We start from the raw sequence: 13625 nt of genomic DNA on the forward strand, positions 1-13625 counted from the left end.
CTCCATGGGACCCTTTGTTTTTCTCACTCTAAACTCTTGGGGAGAGCAACCCCACCAGGGTCTGAAGGAAGATTTGACCAAGCACAGCAAAGACCCTGGGCCTCAGCCAAACACTGTGCAGGGTACAGAGTGTTTCTAGCAACCAATGAGTGGGCCACTGGATCAGGAATATTGGAGACTGGCTCTTATCTTCATTGCAGTCCTATAAGAAGCCTAAGGCTGGGACAGTCACTGTAGCCTTGTGAGAGACCATGGAGCAGAGAGCTCAGCTATGCCTGAATTTCTGAGCCATAAAACCCAAGGTAATTCTGTGTTGTTTTACATAACAAGGTGTTGGGGAGCTCTGATACACAGAAATAGATGGTAACACATACAGACTCTGAGCAGCTCGATATCCTGGGAAGGCAGGACCTGCAAATCTCAGTCACAGCACAAAGGACTGGCTGGGTGACATGGAATTTAAACTTTAGACAGGGTGTCTTTTTGGACTACCTTGGGTTCTTAGACCTCCTTGAACAAGTAAAAGAACTTTCTTAATGTCTCCCAGACTTGCTTTAATGCCCTCCCACTCACCTGTTGGGGAAAAGGTTATGAGAAGAACTAAGAGCTCAGCACCAGATACCACACAAAAGAGCCCACAGCAGCTTGTGATCACCTTTCATTAGGCAAGAGAGGTGTACAGGATACTTATGGGCTGCATAGGCTGTTTTGGGGCCACAGGTGACTCATTATGGGAATGACTCACAGGAGAAGATGGAGTCCCTCCAGCAAGGTCCAGAGACAACCTCCTCGTGTGAAGAGGGCCAAGTGACCCCGTTCCTACTAGAAGATGCAACTGGTTTGCTGGACTCAATCTGAAGAGGCTGCCTGAAAATGACAGGAAGTGCCTGGCCAGGAGACCAGCCGTGCAGCAACAGGATGGAAGGGGGACTTAAGGTTAAGTAACTTGAGTCCTTTAAAATTTCCCCAGATGTCAGGGCCACATATAATATTAGGCCTTAATTTTAGAACCTATTGTTGGGAGTCACCCTGGCTCCAAAGACTAACTTCCCCATCCCCCAAGAAGAGCCCTTCAATGGTGAGCCCTGCTGGCTCAAATGATCTTGCCATCCAATGATGAGCCCTGCTGGCTCACATGATCCTTACCCACCAATCAGACTAGATAGACCTGCTGGCTCACCTGATCCTTACCCTCCATTCAAAAAGTACCTCATGCCAACTTTCAAACCACTCCTGGCTCTATAAATATTCAGAACTGTTCCTCAATAAATGCGCATTTTCTCCAATGGCAAGCCTTGATCGTTCTTTCAACTATATTCTGTTTAATGAATAAGAAATAATTTTTGTGAGGGAAATAGGGTGATATTAGAGAACAAAACAGGAAAGGTGAATAGAAAATAAGTCACATGGGAATGTTCACCTCATTTGGTGGCTTTTGTGTTGTTTCCTTCCATCTCTTCCTGGTGACTCTCATTTGCATAATAAGGCGCCAATCAACCATCATTTTTGCACAAACCAAAAAGTTTTAACTTTTTATGTGTGAAACAATACAGGAAAGCTTAGCAGTGACAGGATTGGGTTATGAGTGTATGAGCCTAATCAGTGCATTAACCCCCTAATGAAGGTTAACTGAGTGGTCACTGGAGGCAGGTAGGGTGTAGCTGGAGGAGGCTGGTCCTTGGGGATGTGCCTTTGGGGTTTATATTTTATCCTTGGTAAGCGGAGCTCCCTCTGCTTCCTGATACCATGTCCCCAGTTGCCTTTCTCTGCCACGCTCTTCTGTCATGATTTCTGCTGGACCTCAGGCCCCAAACAATGGAGTCTAAGGACTGAGATCTCTGAACCCTGAGGCTCCAAACACAATTTCTCCTCTAATTCTTCTTGTCAGGTCCTTGCATCACAGCAGTTCAGAAGCTGACTATAACACAGTCTGTTCACTTTTTCCTCCCTGTAAAAGGATGACCTTCCTGTGTGTTGCACTCTTGCTCAGAACAAACAAAACACAGCAAACAAACAGACTCCAGTTCACTCACTTTAAAAAATCACCAATAACCCTCCCAAGGTGAGTCTACTACATTACCCTAAGCTGTGTTCATCTCTGTTTTCTCCTCTCTCTCCTGTGCCCATTTCATGCCAGGGGTGGTTGGTGTGAAGAGCCAAGTTCTGGTCAAGATTGTCTTCTTGGGCTCTTCTATGGGGGCTCATCCTCCTCAACATGATCTCAAATGATATCACAAGGAATGGTCACTGTGGTGAGGCTGCCACCTGGACACACCCCTAGTGACTCTCCTGTCTTTCACATTAGTTTCTGAACCTCCCTGGCATTGTTTTCTTTATTTTTTGTGATGTGAAGATCATTATCTGCACCTGGGCCATTGTGAGGACCTCCTCAACACCTTCTTGTTTCATTTAAAAACATGACAATTATGCAGCTAAACTAATCACACAGATTGGTGGGCTTCATTTGACATCTTCATCTTCTGTATGTATCCTGCTTGGATGGCATCTGCCTTCTGTGCTGCTGGCTCTCGCACAGCCTCCTCTCCCTCAGCCCCCATCTCCTTCCCTAATCAACTGTCATTAGCAATGGGAACACCACCCTCTCTTGGTGGCCCATCAGAAGGTGGGAGGCACTGCAACATACCTATTTTGCCCTTGGCATCCATGGGTAGTCAGAAATAGGCAGAGTCCCATTTTCATGTATTATTACTTTTGCACCTCCTTCCTAAGTGGGTTCTTGGTTTTCATTCTATATCCCCAAACTTCATGTCAGCTAAAAGCAAGAGACGTTTATGACACTGACCATGTTTCGTTCATTATGGTGTGCAGACTATGTTTGTTTCTGTGTACTGAAAAGGAAAATCTGCCTGCATTTTGTGTGACTACATTTGTGGACTAAGACCTAGATTATGACATGTGGTGTAAAGGGGTATTTTGCTGTTTTGGTCAATTCCATCAAGTTTGGGCTCTTCTCTGCAGAGATCCAGTTGCTAAATCTAATGGGAACACCACAAGGCAAGACACCAAAGGGAAAGCTGTTGTCAATATGGAGAAAACCAATGTAAGATTCTTTAAACAAATTTGAGAGACTGTGAATCTACAGAAAAGCAAAGAGAATGATGAAGAAATACTTGTGTCCCCATCAGTGGGCATTTTCAAATCTTTATTTTGCCACTTGGTTTGAGAAGAGACATTTTGGATGAGGAGAGAAAGCAAGTGACAGAATATGAGCATTATGTTTTGATAATGAAAAATAGCAATTTTCCAATTCTACAATAGCCCAGGTGTCACATTAGGTTAGTTTGGGGTCATACTACTCTTAAAATTTTGTGTATATTTTGATTAGATAAGTACATGAACTCTCTGAGCCAGATCACTGTTTTTAAAGGCCTCATGTAAAGTATATGCTATTTTTTGTGTCAATTGTTTCTAGTACATTTTAACCCCATTTCCATGAACAGTGCTGTGCTGGGACCAGCATTTAGAACAGAATCTGTCCTCTTTCTTCAGAAATTCACAACAACTTTGCAGAGTAAAACTTACTTTTAATAATAACTGATACTATTTGAAGAATTTTAATGCTACTTTTTTAAATAAAGAATAATGATATTAGCTGAAAAACACATTTCAGTGTGGCCGTGTGGTACACACTGTCTAGTGTCTCAAATATCCTTCCAACAGACCAATGGGACAGCCGATATCACTTCCCACATCTTTTGGTTGAAGAAATTGTATTTGCCTAAAAGTCACCTTTCATACCTACCAAGTGTCAGGGTAAGAATACAAGCCAGTCCTTTCTGACTTGGAGGCTGTGCTTGTCACCCTTGAGGCACGTCCACTCAAATGGTCTTTGTACAGGACAGGGATAAGTCAGGGGTGTGAGGGGGGCGTCTTATATGGGCCCCTCTTTCCACCATGGCCTCCATTGAAGACCTTTACAAGGTGTGGATGAAGCAGGCACCACAGTGGAGCACCACCAAAGAGCGAAAATGATTCCTGGCCTATGAACATCTTTAGTCTTGTGTCTGATTGCCCCAGTGCAAATCTGCAGTGACTGTGAATTAACATTTTTATAAATATTGTAATCATACACTTCTAGTGCAATTTTGTAGAGTGTTTGTGCATGGACTGAGAGTATTTAGTTAGAAAATGTAAAAATTTAATGCTCTTCACAGTGCCTGTAAATTGCGTTGGCATTTCTTTTGAAAAGTGGTTCTGACTGGGCTCCTGTTGTCCTTGGATGGGCCCTCATCTTGCACATAAATGTTGCCGGTGTGGAAGAAATGGTGTACATAGATAATAAGGGAAGTGATGGCAAAGGAACGCCCCCCACCCAGTGGGCTTAATGGATCATGGGCAGTGTTTGTGCAGCCAAAGATAATGTAATCTTAATCTGACAAAAATGCACAAACCAAGAAAAATTAAGAAGGTTCCAAGTTCCCCCAAAAGCTTCGTCTTCTCTTAGAAACAACTTTCTTTCTGTCATGAGGCAATGATCACCTCTGTGGAGGAAGGGGAGCCACACTCTCCTTGGTTGGAGAGTAACAGCCAGGGTGGGCATCACACCTGTCTGCATAGGTGAGGGGCTGCACAGGGAGAGCCTGCCAGTTTGGCAAGGAGAAGGCCTTCCCTCTGATTCATGAGCCTGCAGCCACAGCCTGGGGAGGCATAGTATCTGGGGCCAGCTGAAGACCAGCTGCCCAGCCTCAAGCCTCTCCTTTGGGTACCGGGCATGCTGGCCATTGGCCTGCAGCAGATGCTGTTGGACTTGCTGCTTCCCCATATTTGCTCTATGGAGCCTTCCAGTGTCTCTTAGCACAAAAGTCAATACACTTTGTGAGCCCCATTTTTACAAGAAAGGCCCATCTTTCAGAGCAGTGTTTGCCATTTCAAGATCCATAACATATCTATCAGAACACATTTCAAGAGCACAGATTTAGTATGGATAAAGAGGAGATTGTTGGGGGCTGGGGATGTGGCTCAAGCGGTAGCGCGCTGGCCTGGCATGCGTGCGGCCCGGGTTCGATCCTCAGCACCACATACCAACAAAGATGTTGTGTCCGCCGAGAACTAAAAAATAAATGTTAAAAATTCTCTCTCTCTCTCTCTCCTCTCTCACTCTCTCTTTAAAAAAAAAAGAGGAGATTGTTGAAATTTTGATGTTTTGGTGGCATTTTGATGTTTATGTTGTAGGAATCTCATTTCCTTGTTGGTAAGAGTGGACTGTCTGGATTTTTCCTTATTGCTGAGAGGTGGGAAGCCTCAGAAACATGAAGTGCTGTGGAGTTGGGGATTTTTGAAGTCAAATATTTTCTCTCTGGGACTATGGAGCTAACAATTACTTAACAAATACTTCTACAAATTAAAGATCTTAGTAACCCACAGTTTTGTTTTGATTTTTTTTTCTGGAACTGAACATTGGTTTGGGTGCCAAATTCTTTTTGTGTAACCTGTGGATTAAAGGTTTTGCAATAGCTTTAAATATCTCAAAGGACATTTCCTTGACCTTTGAGGAAGCCCAGCAGCCCCTGCATACCCACCATGTAACCTCCACCAGCATGGATTACCCCTGGCATCATGGTGCCTGTGGCTGCTTCTTAAAAGAAGGGCTGGGTGCCCTGAAACCCCACTTCCTCCAAATCCCCCAAACTGAGCATTCAGCCCTCAGATTATCAGAGCTTCTGATGTGCCTGCCTAGAGACCTAAGCTGAATGAATTTAAATTCTCCACCAAAATGTTTTGATCCCTTGAGTATCATGATGCCACAAAGTGTTCAGCTTAGATCCTCTTGCTAAAATAGGCAGTTTACAGCTCTCTGTTTCAAACTTACAGTCTGCCTATTTTTCTAACCCTCTCATCTTTTTCTTACTGTATCTTTAAGTCTTTTTCCACATCAAGAGCATTGCTAGTCACACTGAGGCAAGACAGAATAGTGCACTGGCATTAGGTTTACCAGAACCCACAATTAGAGGACCATCATTTTTTTATTCAAACAAAACTTGCATTTAACATGATTAAATACTGTGTATTTAAGTCAAAGAAAATCATGAATTATGTCTCTTTTGCAAGGAGCAATGCAAAATTAGCTGCTGCTGGGCCTGTTTCCAAAGGCAGCATAAATTTATGACACATTTGATATTGACCAACAATATTTTAAATACTTTGAATTTTTCAGCACTGCTGGTTATAAGAAATTTATTAGATCAAATGCAATAAAATATAATGAAATCAATTAGACGTCTATTTGAAATGTTAGTAGACAGTATACTGGGTAAGAGAAAATATAAAACTTATCTTTCTGTATAAATGGTATTTTTTAAAGTTTTCATGCCAAGAAATTCTTTCATACCCTAAGTTAAAATAACCTCAAATAGTGTTTTTCATGGGGGTGTTAAAACCTGGGTTTTATAATTTAGAGATAAATAAATAAAATCAATATTTTTTTTTATTCTGTGATTTTTTATTTATAAAATAAGTACTCTGCTATTTTGTGTTTTCTACACACAGCAGAATATTGGCCAGAGCTTATTTCCATCAAGATTAATGATAATTTTCAAGTTCTTATGTTGCACCATGAGGGTAAGAGGGCTTGGAGAGGGTGATGGTGTATGTGTAGGCAAAATAACTTACACTATAGATGTCCATGTCTTAATCTTGGTTCTGTAGTTTAAAGTGTCCCAACAGTTCATGTTTTGGAAATCCCTGATGTGACAGTACCAAGCAGTGGACCCTAAGCAAGGGGCTTGGTCACAGGCTCTGCAGGGTTGGTGCATGCTTTCACTGCCAAGGTAGGGCCATTATAAAGTAGTTTTTGGCCACTTTCCTCTCTCACTGATGTGATGTTGCTTTCCAGAAGTGAGAAAAACTTCACTAGCCATGGCCCCTTGATCTTGGACCTCCCAGTCTCCAGAATTGTGAGCCAAATAAGTTTCTGTTCAGTCCAAATCACTCAGTCTATGGTATCTTTTTGTGTTAACACAGAATAGATGAAGACACCTTGGAACCAGTGAATACACCAGGTGATATTGCAGACAAAATTAAAGAAGATAGCACTAAGGTTGTTAAGTTGCTTACTTAACAGAGTGAGGTTATCCTGGTTTGCCTGCATGCGCTTGGTGTTGTCATCAGTGTTCTTATTAGTGGAAGAGGGAGAGTCCAGTCAAAGACACAACATGAGAGAGACTTCAGCATCCAATGCTGTCCTAGGCAAGGATCCAGGCAGCTTCTAGAATCTGGAAAAACAAGGAAATGAACTCTATATAGGGGTCTAAGAAGGAATAGAGTCCTTTATTTTAGTGCAGTGAGACCCATTTCAGTCTTCTCACTTCCAGAAAAGTAAGAGGAAGTTGTATTGTATGAACACACTGTTTGGTCATTTGCCATAGAAGCAATAGCAGACTTGCACAGTGCAAAAGTGGTGGTGCTTGACTGGGGAATGCAGGAAAGACTACAGTCTAGGAAGCCCCTTGGTCTCTCTCAGCCTGAGAGTTCTCTTTTACCTAGTGACACTTGAACCCCTGAGAGACACTGGCAAGGGGATCACAATACACCCCACCCTTCAAAAAGACATCTGCCAGTATGGTGAGAGAAACCCCCTTTACCTTTTCAGGCAGCACCAGCAGGGACCAATGAGGACCTGTGGGACCTAAAATAACAAAGCAGAACAGAAAGATAGCATAAAGGCTCTGAGAATTAAGCTGTCTTTGGAGCAAAAGTTCACAAAATAGACAAAGACCTTATGCTATGCCACATGAGGCTGACTGCTGACTACAAGAAAAGATTTGAATAGGACCAAGAGTCACTTATATATGGAAATTAAATAGAGGATAAAATAGAAATCACCATCATATCAGGATCTCCCCGATTCACAACCTAAATAATAATAAAAAAAAAAGAACAACTGATGTCAATACCAATATAAACCAGATGTTCACCTTATCGGAAAGAAATTAGGAACAGCCACCATAAAAAAAAAGAACATTCAACAATTAGGAATAGTTGTAAAAAAGAAAATATGAAAACTGTCGAATACCAGAAGTAGCAGGAAAGAACCAGTGGGAGGTCGTGAAACTAAAAAAAAAGAGTCATAAAGAATCCTGGATCAGCTCAAGAGTAGAGTGTAGAGAAGAAAAAGAAAAGAAAAGAGACATTATGCAATTAGAATAACAGAGAAAAAATACTTAAAAGAAACCCAATTTGAATTCCATAGCCTCAATATGTTGAAAGTAAACTGATGGAAAAAAATATGTCATCTATTATTATAAAAAAGAAGAAGAGGCTAGTGGGAGAGTGGAAAAGGAGGAGACACAGAAGCAGCAGCTGGAGTGGTACTTTAGTATCTGGCAAATTGTGAGAGAGAAAGAGCAATGCCAATCTGCCAGGAAGATGTAATGATACTTTATATGTGTGCACCAAGCACCAGCACCCTAGAATGCATAGAACAAGAACTGGTGAAGAGAAAAAGAAGACAGGAGATCCATAACTGAAGTGGGGGTGTCAATTTACTCTGTCAGGTACTCACAGAACAGCTAGACAGAAAATCAAAAAGGACACGGAAGAAGTGAACAGCACAATTAGGCAACGGGATCCAGTTGACACTCTCCCTAATAAGAGCCCCATGCCCACTTTTCTGAAGTACCTATGATATTCCCCAAGGGAGTCCACATTCTGGACCATAAAACAAAGCTTGACACATATAAAGAAAGGAACTCATAACATAATGTGTTTTCTAACTCACAAGAAACCAAAGGAGAAATCATCAACAGAAGAAAACAGAAAATCTCCAAATACGTGAGAATTAAATTATACACTTTTTAAAATACATGTGTAAAAGAGGAGGTCTAGAAGAAGTAAGTAAAAATCATAGCACTGAGTAAGAAGGAAAACACAGCTTATCAAATTTAGGGCTAAGAGGAAGCTTTCTGGTACTAAATGCTTATGCTTGATGCAAAGAATGTTCTCAACTCAACAACCTAAATTCCTCCCTGAACATACCATAAAATCAGGAGAAAAATTTACCTAAATCAAGAAAAAAGGAGGGAAAATGTTAAAACTATGAGCAGAATACAACAAAATTGAAGGTAGGAAATGAATGCAAAAAAAAAAAAAATCAATGAAACAAAATTTGTAGTGTTTCTGTAACCCTTGCTAGAACAAGGTCCAGAAAAATCAGAACCTTCTGTTTTAGGATTGTTCAAAACTTTTCCATGTTTTAAAGTTTTTGTATAGCGCCAAACCTATTATGAAATTTAAAAAGTCAACTTAAAATTATTCATAATTAAAACTCACATTAGTGGCAGTTTTTACATGTGATATGCCAAAGATTTTATAATCTGTGTTTTATATCACAATACTCTAGACATCATCATTTGAGAATTATGCAAATATTGAAATGAAAATAAGGGGGACCCAACATGGCGGCCAGCAAGGAGGCAGCACTTTCAATGCCTCCGCGGTAACGGGATCAGAGAGACACATCAATACACCTACATGCGTCCTGCTGAGAAACTTCTAGCAAAATTCTGCTGAAAGGAGACCTGCCTGGAACTAGTAAGTTTAATTGGAGGTGTCAGCTTGTCCCAGACGACTGAATCTCGGCAACGCAGAGCAGGGGCACAGTCCTGCCGGCTGCCGCCAAATGGCTGCAGCCCACACGTTGCAGCGAACATAGGAGTGGGCGCTGACGGCCTGGGCCCCTGCCGGCCTGGCTCTGAGAACCGCAGCTAGCCACTGGCCGCTGCCCACACGTTGCAGTGAACTTGGGAACAGGTGCCACCTGCCTGGGCCCACACCGGCCCGGCGCTGTAAGCCACCACCGGCAGCTGCCGGACGGCCACGGCCCACACGTTGCAGCGATCTTGGGAGCGGGCGCTGCCTGCTTGGGCCCACACCGGCCCGGCTCTGTGAACCGCCGCCGGCCGATGCCCACATGTTGAAGCGAGCTTAGGAGCGGGAGCTGCCTGCTTAGGCCCCCGCCGGCCCGGCTCTGAGAACCGCCACAGGCCACTGCCCACACGTTGCAGCGATCTTGGGAGCAGGCGCTGCCTGCCTGGGCCCACACCATCCCGGCTCTGTGAACCGCTGCTGGCAGCTGCCCACACGTTGCAGTGAACTTAGGAACGGGCGCTGCCTGCCTGGGCCCACGTGGGCCCGCCTCTGTGAACCGCTGCCGGCTGCTGCCCACACGTTGAAGCGAGCTTAGGAGCGGGAGCTGCCTGCTTGGGCCCCCGCCGGCTCGGCTCTGTGAACCGCCACCGGCCGCCGCCGGACGGCCGCGGCCCACACGTTGCAGTGAGTGTGGGAGCGGGCGCTGCCTGCCCGGCCCCTGCCGGCCTGGCGCTGTGAACCGCCTCTGGCGGTTCGGGGCTCCAGACGACCACCCCCCACCTGCCAGCCCGGCACTGAAAATGACCCCCGACAGGCTCTGCGAAAGGCCCTGCCCACACGGCGAACAGTAGGAGTGGAGACCTGCCCAGTCCGGGAGGAAGAACTGCTGCACAGAGATTGACTCCCGCCTACTGAGAGGAGAAACTTGGCCCGGTGGGCACAGCTCCATCTACTGGAAGAACAGTTAATCGAACTCTAGGACTGCATTTATAATTTTTTTTGCTGTCTTTTTAAATGTTCTTTTAATCCATTTTATTTTATTTTATTTTATTTTATTCCATTTTTTTAATTTCATTTTTCATTTCTATTATTATTATTTTTCTTTAAATTCTTTTTAATTTTCTATTTTTTTCTCTTTCCATCTTTTCTTCTGTCTTTACATTTCTTTTCAATTTTCTTATTCCCCCTTCCTTGAATTCTACCTGCTTACTCTCATTCTCTTTAGTGACTTCCTCCCTTCCCTTCTAATACCTTTCCTCCCAAGCATCAAATAAATTTATAGGAGTAAACAGTAACTCAGCAGTCAAACAGAACAAGAAGCAACATGAGCAGCATGAAAAAGCAAGGAAGAAAAGGAGTGCAAACAATGCAGGGCAGCCTAAATATTCAGGAGGATATAGAATCATCAGAAAAAATGGTCATATAAAGAACTCAAGAAACACCTTAGACAGATGGAACGGAACCTTAAAGAGGATACGAGACAGCAAATTCAAGCAGCGAAAGAACACATAGAGAATGAATTACATAAACAGATAAAAGAAGTTGTTAAGCATCTTTATCAGGAGATAGAGATTATAAAAAAAGAATCAAACAATAATCTTAGAAATGAAGGAAATTATAAACCAAATTAAAAACTCAAATGAGAGTATCACTAATAGAGTGGAGCAAGTAGAAGCCAGAATGTCAGATAATGAAGACAAAATATATCATCTTGAAAACAGTCTATCCAACTCAGATAGGATGGTTAAAAATCACAAGAGAAACATCCAAGAGATATGTGATAACATAAAAAAATAAAACAAATTTAAGAGTCATCAGAATAGAGGAAGGGATAGAGATTAAAACCAAGGGAACGAGTAACCTGCTAAAAGAAATAATTACAGAAAACTTCCCAGAAATAAAAAAGGAAACAGATATACAAATTGTAGATGCATACAGGAAGCCGAGCATACAAAATCACAGTAGACCAACGCCAAGACACATTGTTATGAAGATATCCAATATACAGAACAAAGAGAAAATACTAAAAGCTACAAGAGGGGCTGGGGATGTGGCTCAAGCGGTAGCGCGCTCGCCTGGCATGCGTGCGGCCCGGGTTCGATCCTCAGCACCACATACCAACAAAGATGTTGTGTCCGCCGAGAACTAAAAATAAATATTTAAAAAAATTCTCTCTCTCTCTCTCTCTCTCTCTCTCTCTCTCCTCTCTCACTCTCTCTTAAAAAAACTTTTAAAAAAGCTACAAGAGAAAAGAGACAGATTACATTATTACATTCAGGGGTAAACCAATAAGGTTAACAATAGATTTTCCATCACAGACGATGAAAGCGAGAAGATCCTGGAACAACGTATTTCAAACACTGAAAGACAATGGATGCCAACCAAGAATTCTGTATCCAGCAAAATTAAGCTTCAGGAACGACAACGAAATAAAAATCTTTCATGATAAACAAAAGCTAAAAGAATTTGCAGCCAGAAAACCAGCATTGCAAAGCATCTTGAACAAAACACTACACGAGGAAGAAATGAATAACAATAACCAAAGCCAACAGTGGGAAGTACCTCAGTAAGGACAGACGGTGGGGGGAAAGCTAACCATGGAGAAACAAACTAAATTTAAAAAAAAGAGATAAATAATCAAACATGGCTGGAAGTACAAAACATACATCAATAGTAACTCTAAACGTTAATGGTTTAAACTCTCCAATAAAGCGACATAGGCTGGTAACATGGATTAAAAAAACAAATCCAACAATATGCTGCCTCCAGGAGACACATCTGACTGGAAAAGAAGTACACAGGCTGAAGGTGAAAGGTTGGGAAAAAATATACCACGCACACGGTCCTCGCAAGCAAGCAGGGGTGGCCATCCTCATATCGAATAAAATCGACTTCAAGACTAAATTAATCCAAAGGGATAAGGAAGGACATTATATACTGTTAAAAGGAACCATCCACCAACAAGATATAACAATTATCAATATTTATGCACCAAATAATGGTGCTGCGACGTTCATAAAACAAATTCTCCTCAAGATCAAGAATCAAATAGACCACAACACAATAATTATGGGTGACTTCAACACACCTCTCTCACCATTGGACAGATCCTCCAAACAAAAGTTGAATAAAGAAACTATAGAACTCAATATCACAATTAATAACCTAGACTTAACTGACATATATAGAATATATCAACCATCTTCAAGTGGATATACGTTTTTCTCAGCAGCACATGGATCCTTCTCAAAAATAGACCATATATTATGCCATAGGGCAACCCTTAGTAAATATAAAGGGGTGGAGATAATACCATGCACTTTATCCGATCATAGTGGAATGAAACTGGAAATTAATGATAAAAGAAGGAAGGGAAAATCCTATATCACATGGAAAGTGAACAATATGTTACTGAATGATCAAAGGGTTACAGAAGACATAAAGGACAAAATCAAAAAATTCTTAGAGATAAATGAATATACAGACACAACATATCGGAATCTATGGGACACAATGAATGCAGTTTTAAGAGGGAAATTCATCGCCTGGAGGTCATTCCTCAAAAAAAAGAAAAACCAACAAATAAATGAGGTCACACTTCATCTCAAAGCCCTAGAAAAGGAAGAACAAAACAACAACAAATGCAGTAGAAGGCAAGAAATAATTAAAATCAGAGAAGAAATCAACGAAATTGAAACAAAAGAAACTATTGAAAAAATTAACAAAACTAAAAGTTGGTTCTTCGAAAAAATAAATAAGATTGACAGACTCTTAGCCATGCTAACGAAGAGAAGAAGAGAGAGAACTCAAATCACTAACATACGGCATGAAAAAGGCAATATCACAACAGATGCTACAGAAAACAGAAGACAATTAGAAATTATTTTGAAAACCTATATTCCTATAAAATAGAGGATAGTGAAGACATCGATAAATTTCTTAAGACATATGATATGCCCAGACTGAGTCAGGAGGATACACACAATTTGAACAGACCAATATCAATGGATGAAATAGAA

The sequence above is a fragment of the Spermophilus citellus genome, assembly GCF_964194105.1.
Source record: "Spermophilus citellus genome assembly, chromosome: 10".
NCBI lineage: Eukaryota > Metazoa > Chordata > Mammalia > Rodentia > Sciuridae > Spermophilus > Spermophilus citellus.